Below are 6812 nucleotides of genomic sequence, written 5' to 3' on the forward strand. Positions count from 1 at the left end.
TTATATCTGACAAAATAGACTTCAAAGGGAAGGCCATAACAAAAGATAAGAAAAGTCACTTTGTAATACTAAAGGGATCAATACAACAAGAGGATAAACTCTGGTAAACTTATATGCACCCAATACAGGAGCATCCAAATATATAATAAAACTTCTGAGAGATACCAAGGGAGAGATCGACAGCAATACAATCATAGTAGGGGACTTTAATAAACCATTGGCATCACTGAATAAATCTTCTAGACAAAAAAAAAAAATCAATAAAAAAACAGCAATCCTAAATGACTCACTAGATCAGATGAAACTACATTACATCTTCAGAACATTTCACCCCAAAGCTACAGAATATACATTCTCCTCAGGTGCATGCACACAGGACATTTTCAGAGATAGACCACATATTGGGATACAGACAAAGTCTCTTCAAATTTAAGAAAATTGAAATTATATCGAGCAATTTCAATCTTCTCAGATCACAATAGCATAAAATGAGAAATCAACTACAATAAAAATGATTTAAAAATCAAACACTGGAAGCTAAACAGCATGCTATTAAACAATGATTGGGTTACCAAAGAGATCAAAGAAGAAATAAAAAACATCCTGGAAAAAAATGACAATGAAAACACAACAATCCAAAATCAATGGGACATAGTGAAAGCAGTCCTGAGAGGGAAGTTCATAGCACTACAGGCTTACCAGAAAAACTGGTAAAAAATTATCTAACCCTACAATTTAAAGAATTCGAAAGAGAGCAACAAGAAAAACCCAGAGTAAGCAGAAGGAAGGAAATAATAAAGATCAGAGCGGAAATAAATGACATAGAGACAAAAAACAAACAAAAGATGGTTGTGCTCTTGTTGAGACCTGTCAGCCGTATTGCCTCTGTGGCCACCTCAGTCCTCAGCTCTGTATCAGAAATGCTGTTCCTTTGGGAACCTCAGCCAAGGAAGAGATGGAGAGATTCTGGAATAAGAACACTGGTTCAAACCGCCCTCTGTCTCATATCACTATCTACAGTTGATCTCTTCCCATGGCAATGTCCATTGGCCACCGCGACACTGGTGTTGCCTTGAGTGCAGGGGTCTCTCTTTTTGGCTCGTTGGCTCTGTTGCTCCCTGGGAACTTCGAGTCTCATATGGAACTGGGGAAGTCCCTGTGTCTGGGACCAGTGCTGACCCACTCAGCCAAGTTTGCTTTCACCTTCTTTCTCATGTATCACACCTGGAACAGGATCCGACACTTGATGTGGGACCTGGGAAAAGGCCTGAAGGTCCCTCACCTGTATCAGTCCAGAGTGGCTGTCTTGGTCCTCAGCGTACTGTCCTAAGTGGGGCTGCCAGCCATGTGAAGAGATCCGCCCCAGCTCCTCTTCCTCCAGATCAGCAGTTCTCAACCTGTGGGTAGCAACCCCTTCTTAAATTTGAAGAGACTTTGTCTGTATCCCAATATGTGGTCTATCTCTGAAAATGTCCTGTGTGTGCCTAAGACAATTGGAAAACACATATATAATTGCATATTGTTTTTGTGATTAATCGCTATGCTTTAATTATGTTCAATTTGTAACAATGAAATTGGGGGTCACCACAACACGAGGAACTCTGTTAAAGGGTCATGGCATTAAGAAGGTTGAGAACCACTGCCCCAGATGATTAGTTCCCTGATTTCCTCAGATCTCGCCTGTTCAGACCTGTGTGCTTGCGCTGTCCCTGGAGCTCAGCTGTGGGAAGGGTCCCAGGGTCCCCTTGTTTCTAAAGATGGGGTGCTGCAGCAGCTCCCTCTTCCTGCCCCTGCTTGCAGCCTGCTCGGGGCCTAGGAGCCCTTACTCTCTCCATATTGGGCCTTGATTTGTGCTGAGGGTCAGCTCTTGGCTCCTCTTCCTGAGACGGTGGAAACAAAGCCAGCTCTGTGGCCTCTCCCATGAGAACTGGGAGTGGGGCTCTGGGTGCCACTACCTGTGGGTTGTGGCTTAAAGGACCGTTCTGTTCACTGATCAGACTCAGGGTCCTTAGCACCCACATGGTGGGGGGTTAGCCTGTCTCAGCCAGAGGGAGAGAGAGAGCATGAGTTGGCTTTTGAAGCAGGTGCTTTGGGGAGAAGATGTATAGATTTTGATACAAGAGAAAGATCCAGAAAAGTATTGCTGAACCTGTTAAGGGTTATTTCTTTTCCTTGCAATTACACAAAAACAAGTCATGTTTTCTAATCGACATTCATGTGATATCTTTTTCTGAAATTAATTAAAATACTAATTTTGGCCGTAACCGGTTTGGCTCAGTGGATAGAGCATCAGCCTGGGGACTGAAAGGTCCCAGGTTCGATTACGGTCAAGGGCATGTACCTTGGTTGCGGGCACATCCCCAGTAGGGGGTGTGCAGGAGGCAGTTGATCGATGTTTCTCTCTTATCGATGTTTCTAACTCTCTATCCCTCTCCCTTCCTCTCTGTAAAAAATCAATAAAATATATATTAAAAAAATAAAAAATAAAATAAAATACTAATTTTGTCTTTGACTCTTCCTTGAAATCTAGAGGAACCAAGAGAATGGTGGTGAGGAGGAGCCAATTTCCCCCTTCCCCTCTGGTCGCAGGCATTTCCCTCCCCCAATTTGACCGCTCTCAGGAGAGAAACAGTTTGTTTTGCAACTGGGAAGATTTTCAGGGACTCAGTACAAGCAGCAGAGATGTACTGCCATGCAGGAGCCTCCGAGAAGGAAGGAGTGTTGGGAGTACTCCCTCCTGCTCCACGACACCAACTTGGGTCCGAACTCCTCTGCCAGGGATGGAACCTGCTGGGACGCAGGGCATTGGAGGGAGACAACATGAGAAGTCGTGGGCATAGAAGAGAGTCTTTACTGTAGGCCAATTAGCCATGGCTAACAAGGAGCCATCCGACAAAACAGTTCTTCAAAGCAGTCCCAGAAGCAGGCAGCCGCACCCCAGCTGTTGAACAATACATTCTTCTCACAAAGCAGCCTCAGCGTAGGAGCTAGTATCTGAGCCAGCACCTGCTGGCTCACAATACATCTGTTCTGCAAAGCAGCCATTAGAGCCAGCTACCTGCTGGCCAGTAACATGGTTTATAGCAACTTAGACCAAAGAGGCTACTCTCCAAATAGTGGCCCCAGATTCTAGACGAGCACACTGCGCAGTGCACAGTGAGAGTGCTGACCTCGCCGTTGTATTTGGGGTGCTCAGGAGGAAAAATAAGGGTGTGGGAGTGGGTGCTGTGATTCCAACCAACTTCTCTTGGCCATTTCTGGAGTGTAACCAACTTGGTCCTTGTACAAATGTGTCCCCCCAAGCCTTTGTCATGTTTTCCCCTTTCCCCAACCCTTCTGGTTCTTGGTGATAAGAGACAGGAGGGAAAATCAAAATCAATAAAAGAGTCAACAGTGATATTTAATTTTCAAAATAAAAAAAACAAACAAAACAAAAACAACAACAACAACAATACAAAAGATCAATAAAACCAAGAGTAGGTTCTTTGAAAGGATAAACAAGACTTTGGAAAAAAGAGATAGAGGAATGCATAAACAAGTGGAAGAATATACCGTGTTCATTGATGGTAGCATCAACATCATTAAAATGTCCAAACTACCCAAAGCAATCTGTACATTCAATGCATATTAAAATACCAATGGCATATTTCACAGACCTAGAACAAACACTCCAAAAATTTATAAGAAATTTTAAAAAGTCCCCAAATAGCTGCAGCAATCTTGAGAAAAAAGAACAAAGTTAGAGGGAATCACAATACCAGATAACAAGTTAAGCTACTAAGCCATTGTTCTCAAAACAATATGGTACTGGCGCAAGAATGGACACAGACCAATGGAACAGAACAGAGTACCCATAAATTGACCCAAACCAGTATGCTCAATTGATATTTGACAAAGGAGGTAAGAGCATACAATGGAGTCAAGACAGTCTCTTCAATAAGTGGTGTTGGGAAAATTGGACATACACATGCAAAAAATGAAATTAGACTACAAACTTACACCATACACAAAAATAAACTCAAAATGGATAAAGGACTTACAAGTAAGAAAGGAAACCATAAAAATCTCAGAAGAAGCCGTAGGCAGCAAAAAGCAGATATTTGTCGTAGCAATATCTTTACCGATACAGCTCCTAGGGCAATGGAAACTAAGTAGAAAATAAACAAATGGAACTACATCAAAATAAAAAGCTTCTGCACAGCAAAAGAAACCATCAACAAAACAAGAAAATCCACTGCACAGGAGAACATATTTGCCAATGTTATCTCTGATAAGGGTTTGATCTCCAAAATTTATAGGGAACTCCTACAATTTAACAAAAGGAAGATAAACAATCCAATCAAAAAATGAGCAAAGGACCTAAATAGACATTTTTTGAAAGAGGACATACAGAAGGCCAAGGGATATATGAAAACATGCTCAAAGTCACTAATCATCTGAGAGATGCAAATCAAAACAACAATAAGGTACCATCCCAGACCTGTCAGAATGGCTATCATCAAAAAAATCAGCAAACAAGTGCCCATGATGATGCAGGGAAAAAGGAACCTCTCGCACTGCTGATGAGAATGCAGATTGGTGCAGCCACTGTGGAGAACAGTATGAAGTTTCCTCAAAAAAATAAAAATAAAAATGGAACTCCCATTTGAACCAGTAATCCCACTTCTAGGAATATATCCCAAGGAATGAGAAACACCAATCAAAAAGGACATATGCACCCCTATGTTCATAGCAACGTAATTTACAATAGCTAAGATTTGGAAACAGCCTAAGTGCCCATCAGCAGATGAGTGGATTAAAAAACAGTGGTACATCTACACAATGGAATACTATGCTGCTGTACAAAAGAAAGTACCTTTACCATTTGCAACAGCATGGATGGAACTGGAGAGCATTATGCTAAGTAAAATAAGCCAGTCAGAGAAAGATAAGTATCACATGATCTCACTCATTTGTGGAATATAATGAACAACATAAACTGATGAACAAAACAAATACAGAGACACAGAATCATCTAACAGACTGTCAAATCTCAGAGGGAAGGCAGGGGCGGGTGGGCGGGAATAAGACATCAACCAAGGAATTTGTGTGTATATAAGCATAACCAGTGGACACAGACAATGGTGGTGGTGGGGGGTGAAGGCTGGGGCTGGAGGACAGGGGCAGGCTGGGAGAGGACAATTGGGGGAAAGGTGGACATATGTAATACTTTCAACAATAAAGAATTTTTTAAAAGGAAATAATAGAACTGATTTTGTTATTGGTGGGGTGCTCTCTGTGCCCCCATCTGTTGCTAGTGGAAGTGGGCTTCTTGGGGTTCCATGGGGGAAAAGAATTTCTTTGAGGACCCCATGGGAGGATGAAGTATCATGGAAAGTTTTATTTATGTGGACTTAAACTCCTCAGTTTCCAAGATCCCATCTCCTTGCATCCTGCCATGGAAAAAATCCCATTTTGTCTTCAGCAGAGCTAGGATTAAAGCCAGTGTCCAGAGTTTCAGTTCCACATTTGCAGTCCACTCCAGTATCTGTCTAGGTTAGCTTGTGTTCACAGATGCAGTCCATTGTGTGTAGGCTCCACATTGCCTTGGGCCATGCAGCTTCTATTGCCACATGGCTATGGGAGAGTGCAAGGAAGCAGGAGTGAAGCAAGATGAACAAGGGGGAGAGTTCCTTTGTCTGGAGATTATGTGTTCCCAAAGTTTTGTGGGCTTGCAGTGGTTCTACCTCCTCTGACCAATTATCTTTGTTCCCGGGTTAGACTGACAAGCAAGTACCTTCCCTACATTACACTGACTTTACTGTGCATGCTTCTATCTTCACCTTTGTTAGACTCCTTCCCCCAGTGATTTGTAGTGGTTCCTTGGGAAGTGGAAACTGCAGCTTCCTGGTATAGCTGCCCAGATGGTCATGCTTGTAATATCTGGCCTTTTATCTGTTCCTTTCCTATTATTAACATTAATAACTGGTTAATTACAATGTATCAATCAGAGCTTTGGATCTTAGAAAGAAGGTTCTGTTGTTTATGGGATGGAAAGGAAGAAAGGAAGAGAGTTATCTTCTATTTCTTGAGCAGAAAACCAGTCCACCAGCAAAATATTCAAATAAGTAAATTTGTTTTTTGTAGCCCCTTGCTTTATATAGCCCCTCTCTCCAGACTCTTGAGTGCCAAAACCCTCTTGCTTATCCCAAGAGATCACATATCTACTAGTTTTGATTGCTATATAACAAAATAACACAAACTTAGTGGTTTAAAATAACAGCAATTTATTACCTCACGGTTCCCATGGGTCAGGAGTCTGGTATAGGTTAAGCTGGATCCTCTGCTCAGGTCTTACAAGATTAAAATGAAAGCATTGCCCAGAACTGCAGTTCTCATCTGGGCTTCAGGGTCTCCCAGGCTCACTCAGGTTATTGACAAAATTCAATGCCTTACATATGTAGGACTGAGGTCCCCATTTTCCTGCAAGCTGTCAACCACTCTCAGCTCCAAGATACTGATCATGTTCCTTTCTGCTTATCCTCCTCCATTTTTAAACCAACAACAAAAAAACTTCTCTGCCATCAATCCCACTAGTACTTCAAACCTCTGACCACCTGTTCAGCCCTTAGCTTGAGAAAACTTTCTACTTTTAAAGAGTTCATTGATTAGATGAGGTCCATCCAGATAATCTCCCTATTATATGGTCAAGTATTTTAGGAACTTAATTTTATCTGCGCAATCCACATTGCAGTAGCTAGGCTGAATAATGGAAGAGGATATATGTACAACAGAGATCCAGGAATGTTAGAAGGCCATCTTGGAATTCTGTC

General features: G+C 42.0%; 1 pseudogene; it reads left to right on the forward strand.

The window, feature by feature from the left end:
- Positions 1–845: 845 nt before the first annotated feature.
- On the forward strand, positions 846–1330 carry LOC118653329 (annotated as a pseudogene).
- The last annotated feature ends 5482 nt before the right edge of the window (positions 1331–6812 follow it).

Source organism: Myotis myotis, unplaced genomic scaffold (genome assembly GCF_014108235.1).
Source record: "Myotis myotis isolate mMyoMyo1 unplaced genomic scaffold, mMyoMyo1.p scaffold_m19_p_4, whole genome shotgun sequence".
NCBI lineage: Eukaryota > Metazoa > Chordata > Mammalia > Chiroptera > Vespertilionidae > Myotis > Myotis myotis.